General features: G+C 53.8%; 1 protein-coding gene across 5 annotated transcripts in view; it reads right to left on the reverse strand.

Annotated features, from left to right (window-relative positions):
- TEAD3 (TEA domain transcription factor 3) overlaps positions 1–11,485 on the reverse strand; it is a 51,194-nt gene extending 39,709 nt beyond the window's left edge. For 3 of the 5 annotated variants that reach the window (XM_014520662.2, XM_014520663.2, XM_006025237.3), the window contains exon 1: positions 11,364–11,485. The gene's annotated coding sequence lies outside the window, so the exon portion shown is untranslated. Of the gene's footprint in view, positions 1–9,444; positions 9,563–11,363 lie in introns of those variants that run through there. The other 2 variants (XM_025206034.1, XM_025206035.1) reach the window with 2 other exon arrangements.

Here is an 11,485-nt window from a genome sequence, read left to right on the forward strand (position 1 = left end):
GGGAAAGAGAGTTAAGTATCATTCTCCCCATTTGACGTGGGGGGGAAACTGAGGCACGGAAGGAGAATGACTGAGTTGAGGTTACGTGGCACAGGACGATACAGAACCCAAGAGGGCCCCTGCCCTGTCCTGAAAGTGAAACCCACCAAGCAGCAATCCCTCTCTTGCACCAGCGAGATGGCACTGATGGGTCTACAGCTACTCATGCCCATCCCGCAACCAGCTCAGATTGGCCCCGCATCCCTCCTCCCCTCCATCTGCTTTTCTGGAAACCAGACACTGGTGCAGTTCGGAAACAGGACACCAGGGAACCACGCTCGGACTCATCTGCTTGGCCCGCAATCGAGAAGCATCTCTCGCTAATGGGCCAGGTCTTGCCAGGCCCCTTCTCAGGCAAACTCCAGGGGAAGTGTTTGCATAAGGACAGAGCTGAAATTGCAGCCTCCGGCCCAGTGATTCAAAAACAAAGCAGATGCTTCTCTGGGCCTCCTTACCAGGCAGCAGGGATGAAGGCAACCACATAACGTGGCAGTAGGGGGGCCCAGTTCATTTCTACCCTGCTTGGTCAGGAAGAATTCCTGCTTTACCAATTAATATTTAAAGCATTTGATTGAAAAGCATGAATTATTTTCTGTCGCTCTCAAGCAGGTCAGAAAAGGACAATCTTATGTTGGCTACTTCTGTGGGCTGGAAAATCAAGATAGCTGCTTGCAGTAGGGGAATCATCTTATTCCTGGGGCCCAACTATCCCACTGCTTCACTTGCTGGAGTGCTGAGATCTCCCAGGACTAACCCCTTGCTGGAGGTGTAGTTTCATGCCCCACTAACATGCCACCACCTCTGCTGCTGCACAGCACGCTGTTAGGACAAGAAGTTTCCAGGCAGAATTGCCAGGGGGATGGGTTACACTGGATATAATTTGGCCAGCAGTAAACCAAGATGCCTCACAATGGAAACCTTTATCTGCAAATACAATTTGCTGGTTGATGGTGAGAACAACTTTGACCTGAGGAACCTGCCAGTCCAAGCACAGAAAGTGGCTTCAAGAGCCTGAATATGTTTGAATTCCTGGCACTGCTTGCTTCGAAAGCCTTCTCCCCATAAATCCAGGCAGATACCAATTGTGCAAGACCAGAGGACGAAACCAGAGGGGCTGAAGCAGAAAGGCAGCCTGCCCAAGCCAAGCAGAGATGAGTAGCTCGGCCAACCCGAGCTCTGGCCAAGGTGATAAACACACCTGCGGCCTGGATGGCAGGGGCCGCAGCTGACTTTCAGCTAAGTTGGGCATCTACCCTACAAACACGCACCGAATGGTCACCAGCTCCTTTGATAAAACACCACCGTGTGTTAGACACAGACATATCTGTACGGTCGGGATAACCAGCAACACCAAGAGGCCAGGAATGCTGTGGGAGGGCGGGGGGAGGGTGCGTGCGTATGGGCAGTGTCCCAGCTCTCAGAACGAGAGATGTGCGCCAATCCTGGGCTACCCAGCCAGCCTTTAGATACACGGGACATCCCGGGGAGGAGAAGGGCTCTGGGTGCAGAAGGAAACCCTCACCATCCCGTGGCAAGAGCAGCAGCACACCCTTCCTGTCTCCGCCTGGGCTTTGCATGTTCTCTCCTGCTGCTCTCACGTGCCCTGAGCAGTCTCTCCCACTTCTCGCCCAAGTGCCCTCCCTCTTCCAAATCTGCTTGGAGGAAACCTTCCCTGCAACTACCCGCCCCAAGCTCCGGCACCATGCCTCACTTCACCTCCTCTTCCTTAGGCCTAGCCAGGGCAGAACCTGGCACTGGCTTAGCAAAGAGGCTTCCCCTCTCTCCAGCCAGTGTAGTTAAATCAGCTCCAGGTCTCGTGGAGCCTCTCAAAATCAGTTTGAAAGCAGCCCACATTGAAGGAGTTCCCTGCTGACTGAGACAGGGTTTTGCCCCATAACTTCCATGGCAGCCCCTGGCTGTCTTTGCCAAGAGCCATGCCAGCTCAGCGAGGGGTCCTCAGGCTCCCGTGGCCCCATGCAAACACGATGGCTGCAGTCCTATCCACGCCACCCCCTTGTTGGGCTGCCTCTCCCTCCACCCCCACGTAACCCAATCCCCACCACAAAAGCAGCTGCAAGCGCTGCCCTTACCCATGCCTATGAGACTCAGCCCCCTCGCTCCCTGCAAGGCACCAGCCCTGCTTCCCAGCTAGGTGAGACAGGGACCCTGTGAGCACCACCTCACCAACCCAGAGCAGCCCCGCTGGGCTCACAGGAGCTGATCCAGCACTAGGGGATGGGGAAGCAGACCTTACACCCCTCCGAAGCCAAGGAGGGAAAACCCATTCAGTCAAGAAGCCAAACACCCTCCACCAAGACATGTTGCTCCCCCTGGGCATGGGGTCCCAGTGCCATGGGGAGAAATCACCCCAGGCAGAGTGCAGTGAGGAGACTTTTATACCGTAACCCCGCTCCGGAGCCCCTTTAAGAGCGCTTCCTCCTCTCACACACCTGCAGGCACCATAACAGGGCTATGAATTTCGTATCCCACATGCTGTATATACAGGAAATAGGAAATGGCCCCTGCGTGCACAATCAACACACTGTGCAATTCCATACGCTAGCTCCAAACACACGACTCGCGTACAACCATCCCACGCCCCCCAGAGCGACCAAAGGGCCCACACTCTGCAGAGGGGAAGCCAATGAGAACCGATATCCCCACCTGGAGGCAGCTGATGTGGAAAGAGGGGGTCTTAAAGGGTCACAGAGCTATGCCGCCTGGTATACAGTCACCTCGACTCACAGCCACAGGGCTGGCTCGGTGGTCTGCATAGTCCTCCTGTGCAGGGTGGGTTTTGGGCATCTCCCCACATCTCGGAGCCCCAAGTCCGACTGCAAGCAGGGTCAGTGCTGCATGAGGTAAGTGGAGAACGACGTGGTCACTTGGGCGTGGGTCTGTGTGATGAGGCCCCAAACACCACGGTGGGATCTGCCGAGCTGAGACATTACAACATCTTTGCACCTCTGGAGTCTGTGGCAAAATTTCCACTCCCATGTCTTTGTTGGGGGCAATAACTTCCATCCCAGAGGGGGACACATTTCAGGAGGGAGGTGTGAATTAAGCTACTGGGATCTTACAGCATGATGCCCTCTATAAACCTGTTATCAATGTATTTCCTGATCTGGACAAAAAAGGCTCTACCATTGATATTAAAATAGAAACTAATGGACGCAGCCCAGTTCAGGATCCAATTATGCTAGATGTTGGACAGACACATGGTGAGAGAGTCTTGGAAGGCGTATAGTTTGAACAGACAACACAAAGGAAGCACTGTTATCCTTACTGTACAGATACGGAGCTGTGGCCAGCTGAGAGTCACTGAGATTAAGTGGCTTGCTCACGGTCAGATACAGACTCAGTGGCAAAGTCAAGCCCAGCGTCTCAACTATATCCTTGCCCTCTTCCTGTTGTTCCTTGCCACTCAATTTGGGGGTACGTAGACTAGTCACTTCTGCTCACAGCGGCATGTGCTATGCGTTTGCCCAGCGCCCAATTCAAGAAGAAATCGGCTAAGGGCCGACTGTCAGGATTGCAGGTGTGAAATGTGAGAGATCAAGCCAGCTTTAGGCACTCAGACCCCAGGGTGTCTTGCTCACGCCTGTCTTTTGAGCCAGCCATAAAACCTGACCACAGGCAGGCATTACGGATCCCACAATACCAACCACAAGAGCCAAGACGTGGCACCTCTGCCTGTTTCCAGGCTGGTGCTGGACAACACGCCCATCTTAATCCCCACTTCCACTTCCAGCTGGAAACAATCACCTCTTTTGCCTCCTCAGTGCTGCTGCCCCATAGACACCGGGAAATGGCCACTGAGGCAGCAGCCTTCCAAAGCAGGGTGAAGCAGCTCCCATACATGCAGACTGTAAATCATTGTGGGATGAAAGCTAAGGCAATATTATTAGTGGGAGAAACGGTTCCAGGAGGAAACAGGCAACAGCTGAACAGATCTGAATCCAAAGCACGAACAACTCTCAGCACGTACCCGATGATGTGACCAACCCAGCAGGCAGACTTCTCCTCCCAACCCTCCTCTCTCTCCACCATGGTCTGCACAGAGCGGGGGCCGTGCTGCATGGGGGAAGTAGCTTTGCTTGGCGTGATTCACTCTCAGGTCACCGGTGAGCGGTGGAGAGCTTGCATTTGGTGGCAAGGAGCGTGCATTTGGTGGCAAGAAAATGAGGCTGGGTCGAGTCCTGTGAGCCGGTTGCTATATTAGAGTAGCTGGCCCTGGCAACACACACATGGGAGGTCAGAAAGGTTACTTCGCCTCTGGCTGCCCAGCTCTCCGGGCTCGCTTGTGAGTAAACATGGCTGCTGTGCCGAATTCGGCTCCTTGCCAGCGGGAGGGAGGGACTCAGAGCAAAGGGCCTCCCTCCTACAGACCCTGCTCCCCGCGGGCTGGGGTACAGAGCGCCCGGTCTTCTGGCTAATCAAACCAAGGCCGAGTTGAAAAATTGGTAACGCTTGCCCGAGTTGTCAGCAGAGTTGCGAGCTCCCTGCCTCTCAGAAATGGGGCAAAATGGCTGGCTAGCTGGCACGAGAAGCGCAGCCCATCCTCCACCGAAGAAAACTTGTTCTAAGTCTGTAAACTTTGATCATCTTCCGGAGAAGCTAGTGGCTATTGTGAACAGCTGGATCTAATTTTATGAGGAGTGAGGAGGAGACACTCGCGCAGAAACAATAAGGCGGAGTGCTCCCATCCCAGGACCTCAAAAGCACTTGAGGAACAGTTACCCTTTGCAACGGTCCCGGGAAGCAGGGGTGATCGGGCCTGTTTTGCAGACAGGGGAGCTGGGGTGCAACGTGGACGTCATGCAGAGTCCAGAGAAGTCTGTGCCGCTGTACTTAGACTGCTGTGGAGACGCAGATGAGTTGTACCACAGCTCCTGATAACACCACAGGCAGCCTCAGGTACGGACAAGAGCTAAAAGTCAGCACCAGGATCTCTAGAAGCAGCCCCAGACTCTGGATGTGAAGCTCCCCCTAGCTCAGGGTGCCTGGCTCCTGAGGTCTGGCTCCAGGTCTTTCAATACCAGTCATCTGCTTACAGCAATGGCAGAACGTAGGAGGTTCCTTCTGCCAGTCACTTCTTGCCAGCCTCTGCCCAGCTCCCGCCCCGTCCCCCCGAACTCCCCCCGACGAGGCAGGAAGCTCTGCCAGCAAGCTCTGGGGTTAGCACAGATTTTACATTTTCAAGCCTGCAGTCCAGCATCTCACTCGCATCCACGCTTGGAGCCTGCACAGCACTATTCATCTGCAAACAGTTTTTTCACTTCTCATCACAGGGTGGATCGCTGTGGCCTCACTACAGACATGGGAGCGAACCACCTCCATCAGCCCCTCATCATTAGAGTCGCTGGGATGATTGCCAGGGCCAGACCCCACCTTGCTCCAGCTGGCGACTCTGACTGGTGGGTAAATGGCACACCTACCCCTTTCTTTAATGCCACGGGTGAGTACAGCAACGCAGTGCCTCTTACTACGTGCACGTGCAGCACCTAGTGTAATCAGGCCCTGATCTTGGGTGAGGCTAAGAGCCACTATAATAGACAGTAAGTTTTAGAGCGTAGCATCGTCTGACACAAGGTATCGCAGAGTCCAGGAGCTTCAAGGCAGCTGCCGAAGTGGTCTGACTTGGCGTCTGCCAAGGGAGGATCTGTTCCACCTAGATTTACACCTCTGTGGCAGTAAGCAGTTACAAATGAGCACAGTCATTTCTCCGGCACTTTTCATCCCGCAGGACCTCGGCGTTCTATACTGAGATCAATGCAGCGCTGGACAAAATGCAGCCACCTCTAGGGTGGTGGCCAGCTCACAGCACAGCAGTGCCTGGGAAACAAAGGAGCAGGGACTTCAGGCTGAGCACTCACTCTTGCAAAAGATCCCCCGGGGGTCTTTACTGCATGCACAGAGCAGACAGGACACTGGGGAGGAGGAAGGGGTTGTGTGACAGGGAAAGGCAACCACTGGGCACTGCATCATGAGGAGGAAAATCCCAGCCAGCAAAGCAGGGGGAAGGAGAACTCCAGCATCCAGGACCAGCAGACAGGACCTCTGCGCTTAATATCTTATACAGACCCCCGCAGAGGAAACAGCACAGGCTAAGGTTATCGTGTTGGGATCTGACCCCACATTTCCTGCAGTCCAAAGCTAATGCAAAGCCCACGAGGCCACACAGGGACCCACAAGGATGCTGTCTGCATCGCCTCATCTTAGAAAACTGACGGGCATATGGGACACAGGCCGGGCTCCTCCAAGGTCCGCAGGGGCTGGGATTCCCCCAAGGCCCTCCTGGATCCACTCTTCTGGGGAGCGAGTGCTTGTGGCCTGTCTCAAAAGGTTTGGAAAAGCTTTGCCCGTCAGCTCAGCACAAGCACAGGCAAGGCTCCAATATGGATTTATGGGTGGGGAGGAGCTTAGTGTCTTCCGGTTTAAAAGCAGATGCAAGATCTTGCCCATCAGGAGGGAAAACCCAAAATGGCAGGACAGAGACCCACAGGAGCCACGGTGGGTCTGCAGGACTCTCAGAGGACGACACTGAATGCACGGCCCGATGGGATGAGGAGCACTGAGCTGCAAGCAGAGAATACCTTCTTAAATAGCCCCCTCCCACCCCCAACAGCTCAGACGCCGTATCAGGCTGAGCATATCACCATCTGAAAGCTGCTTTCCTAGCAGCATGTACTGATCTGGTGCTCTCCAGCAGGCATCTTGAAGCATGTACAAGCACCAGTGAGCTGGGCCTCACAGCAGGTTGGTATCACGCCCATTTTATAGACAGGGAAACCAAGGCACAGAGAGGTCCATGAAAGGTCCAGGGCCAGATCCCAGCTCTCCTGTACTGTAGTGATGAGACCATCCTTCCATATGCAGCAGAGCCTTAAGAGCAGCATACGCTGCTCACCCATTGCTGCCTTCCCTCTCGCAGTCTCCCCGCCCCGTTTCATAAGGCACCACAATCACCGAGGCAGGTATGAGTGAGCACCCGCCCACTTCAGGTGCCTTCCAAAACCCACAACACAGATATCTAGACTAAGCAATCAACAGAGAGGGAGTGATTTCCATTACGGAGCTAAGTTTTGCCTCTGTTGTATAAGCAGTCCTGACCTGGGCACTCACACCAAATAATGCCTCTGATGTTATCAAGACTCAGACATTGGACTGAGTGTTCAATGCACACCATCAGAGCATGGCTCAGACTCAGCATGGGGTGGAAAAATCCCTTGGCACGGCTTGTCCTGCTTGGAGAGTCACTTCCACAGTTCTCCCGCAGAAGCAATTTACCGTAATACTCAGGAGAGAGTGCAAGGGGTCTGCGGGAGACGGGGCGAATCTATGCTCATGAATGACTGCCAGGGCAGCACAGGCTGGAAAGGCATTCACTTCCCACCACCAAGCACATGCCGCTTCCGCTGAGGACTGATGTTGCCCCTATTAAAGCCTGGATATTTCTATCTCCAGGTTCAATGCCTTTTCATATTAGGCATATCAAGGAACTTCCAGGAATCTGGGGCAGGAACCTTCTTTTTTCATCCTGGGTTTGCAGAGCACCTAGGATGGTGGGGGCCTGCATTCAATGCCAACAGTGTCTGCCCAGCTCTTAGTGCCTCGGACCCTTCTCCAGAATTCACCCCAACCCACACTAGAGAAAGAGGAGCAGAAATCCAGATCTCAGCCTTGCCCAGGATCAGGAACAGCCTGACTCTTCTCCCCGGGGCAGTGCTGTCTATAAATGATCCCAGCAGAAGGGATCACATGCTGCCAGCCTCGTGTTCAGTGCGTGCCTGACAGGAGTGGCACGGGCACTTGAATTTTAATGCATTAATTATAGTCAATTACCACTTCCACCCCCACTGCCCTGGCAGGACAGCTGTACCCTGCTCTTGTATTAGTGGGGATTTTTTTTTCCTTCCACCATGTTGCTAAATGCAATGAATGAATCAGCCAACTTCAGCCTCTCCCACCATGGCCAGACTTACGGCCGTGTCCAGCCGTTCGAACGTTCCCCTCCGACTGGGCCATGACAGACTCAGGGGAACAGGTGGGGGCAGCAGAAGTAGCGTCAGGCTGGCAGTTAACATTGTGACGTGCTCCTCCTTTTGCCCCATCAAGCATCACAAGGTTGTTGGCACAGCCCCCTTAAAAACCAAGGGGGTCCTAAAGGGACCAGGTAAGAGGGATGAGGCACTAGGCATGGTCCCTGCTGATAGATTCATCCTGGCATGGGTGGGAAGAGACTCCCTGCACCTTTCCCAACAAAGCCACTGTCTTCAATGACTCTTCTTCACTTGTGAGCACCTCAGCCAAACCCTTCCTACTTCCCCTTTTGCGCTCAGCAAGTTACCAAGTTATCAACATTTAAGATTTCCAATGCGAGGTACTTGCAGAGACAGAGGAGCAAGCTTGGTGCTGCAGGCCACGGGCGGTCAGACTGGCAGGGCCATGTGCTGGGTGCCCTAGAAATATCCAGGATAGAGAGCACGACCCTCATGCAACACTGCACTCTCATGCCACACTCGCTCAGCACCTGCAGTGTGGCTCTCCCTGAGCTTTATTAGGGTTATTTTTATTACAGACGTCCATCTGGTGCCAGCCAGACAAGCCCTGGTGAATGGAGGCTGTCTACAGAGCATGGCCAGTGGCAAGACAAACTCTTCACATATACACACACATGTTCCTGGAACTGCTGAGCAACAGGGAGAAAGTATTTCAGTCTCCATGCCATGTCCAGCCGTTGGGCTCTGCAGGCACTCACTGCCAATACAAGGTATACGCTTGCCCTGCAAGGAACTGAGACCCATCAAACTCATTTCACCAAGGCCACCAACCTCTTCCTTATCGCCAGCTTGAGTTGAACTCAATTAGGTGACAGAGGCCAGAAGAAGCTGAATCCTTGTGCCGAGCCCCTGCACCAACTAATTCTCCTTTGTATCCATTTCTTCCCAATTTAAGCACATAAACAAAAAGCCCAGCCAAATCTCCTTAATGATCTGATAATCTTTGTGTAGAGCTCAAGTTTATGTGCAGTTTCTTTCGCGTGAAGAGTGGTGCTCTGGGAAGGTGGTTTCCTTGAAAGCTCCTTGGAACAAACAAGATGGAACGACACCTGCCCTCAGCGGCTAGAGATTATATTACGAAGGGAAGATTATAGACGTAGCACGTGTGTATACACACACAAGCACCAACAGCAACACATACACACTGCCCTTCTCTTTACTAGCAATTTAAAATGTGCATGTATCTATATCAAGGTGTGACACATTATATGTCAACTTGCCTACAGTACAATAAATAGCATGAAAGACTTGAGAGTATTAAATCATACCCCTGCCTCTAAGTGGGGTTACACAGCCTGCGGATGGAGTCTATAATACTCTCTTCACATCAGCTTTTACCCACCTGAGAGGCAACAGCTGATGCCCCAGGACTGAAAGTCAGTTCTGAATCCTCGTCCCAGCCCTGCTGCTGCGTGAGCTGGAGTAAGTCACTTCCCTTGGCTATACCCCTGCTTCCCCACCTGTGAAATGGGGATAACATCACTAATCTGCCTTGCAGAAGGGTTGTAAGGATAAACGGCATGACCCTTACACTTGGAGAAGTATGAACGCTTACTTTCATCTCAAAGGATACGCGTGTGGGGCAGAAATACCATGACCTCCCTTAAACAGTTCATAGAGACAACACGTGGAGAAATCCTTCTTGGCTGGGGGCTTTGGCTTTTGCTCAATAGGACACAAAGGTGACCAAGGCATTGCTTTCTACAGAGACACTCCTCATACAGTACAAGAGCTTGCGTGTCTGGGCCTGCTCGACCGGCAGTACATCCCTACGGAGCCGTGACCGGTTATCTGCTGGTGGTAACCTGGCTAGGACGTCTTCTGGTAAGGCAGCTGCCTCAACTGCAAAGCACCTCTTGCCCCCCGGCTCCTGAGATCCCCAATGCCGGGCACCTCAAAATCACCCTCTCCCGACACACATACTCATTGCTACTATGTAGCAGAGGTGGGAAGTTCGATGTTGCCGTATTAAAAACCTCTGACTCACGCTACGCAGAAGGGTAACGACACACCAGATACACGGTCCTGGCTGACCACCATTAGCATGTCCTTTTCTGTAGAGGAAGGGACAGCCGCTACCCTGCCCCCAGCCCTGCCACCTATGTACCACCGCTCTTATTTATGACGGACAAAAGGAAGCCCCACTGGGACCTCTGTCTTTTCTTCGCTGCCCTCTGCTCTCCCTTTTCCCTGTTTGTTAATTCATTAGCGCTCTGGGTCAGCTGCCCAGAACTAATCAATCAGAACTGGATTTTCCGTGGAGATTTTTTTTTTTTTTTTTTGTGACTACCGACACATAGCGCCTCCGAAACCACACTCCTACGCTCGCCGCCTTTGCAAACTGGCTTCCGTGCCATCGAATCAGCTTGTCTTCCTCATCCCTGCGCCCCAAAACATACTTTCACGTTTCACCCCAAATCCCAAAGCCGCCCGCTGTCCTCTGGCATGGGACCAGCTCCTCACGTGCCCAACAAAATGAAACCCAGAACTGGGCAGTGATTCTCAATCTTTTTTAGACTCAAGGCACCCCTGGATACACGCGAGGCACTTCTTGGAAAAGGCCAGCTCTTAGTTTTCACTCTTTTTTTGCCTATAGAAAGACAACAGAGCAGTTTTTCCTGTTGCCAAGATCCCACAACGATGGCGACTAGGGATCTCTGGGTTTATCTTGCGAATCGTATCTGTAAACCTAACACGGTGCGGCACTCCGCAGCACCCTTGAAAGGATCTCTGGGTGCCGTGCAACCCTGGCGGTGATTCACTGATCCAGACGGAAAACATGTATACTTGGGGGGGAGGAAAAGCACAGATTTCAGCTTGGTTGGGCCTCCCGCTTTCCCCAAAGAAGAGCAAAAAAAAAATACCCCCCTGGAAACAGGACACACGGGTGAAAACGACGGCCGCCACCAGCGACGCTTCTGCGCGTGGTTGCACACTCGCCCCGGGTGCGCGTGCCACAACACGCTCGCGGCTTCCCCGAGACACGCGGGAAGCCATGGGGGGAAAGCGGCCCCGGTTGCAGGGCACCGCCGTGGGGCTGGAGGCCTCTTTGTGGGGCAAACCCCCCTTTGCATGCGTCCCAGGCCGCGCACTGGGCCTGCCTAAGGGAGCCTGGGTGCGTGGGAGCTGGAAAGGCCGGGGGAAGGGTTGGGCGAGGAAGGAGGGGGGTGGGAAATGCTGGGATTGGAAACCAGCCCCAAATCAGAGCGGGAAGCCGCTCCAGGGGCAGCCCCAGCGCCGGGAGCGGGGCCGGGCGCTTACCTGCTCCGTGCTCCGGAGGGCGCGGGGCCGGGGCGGGCGCGGGGAGCGGAGCTGGAGCCAGCGGCCGGGAAGGGAAAGTTTGTGCAGGGAGGAGCGGAAAGTTGGGAGGCAATCAGGAGGCG

Source organism: Alligator sinensis, unplaced genomic scaffold (genome assembly GCF_000455745.1).
Source record: "Alligator sinensis unplaced genomic scaffold, ASM45574v1 scaffold872_3, whole genome shotgun sequence".
Taxonomy (NCBI): domain Eukaryota; kingdom Metazoa; phylum Chordata; order Crocodylia; family Alligatoridae; genus Alligator; species Alligator sinensis.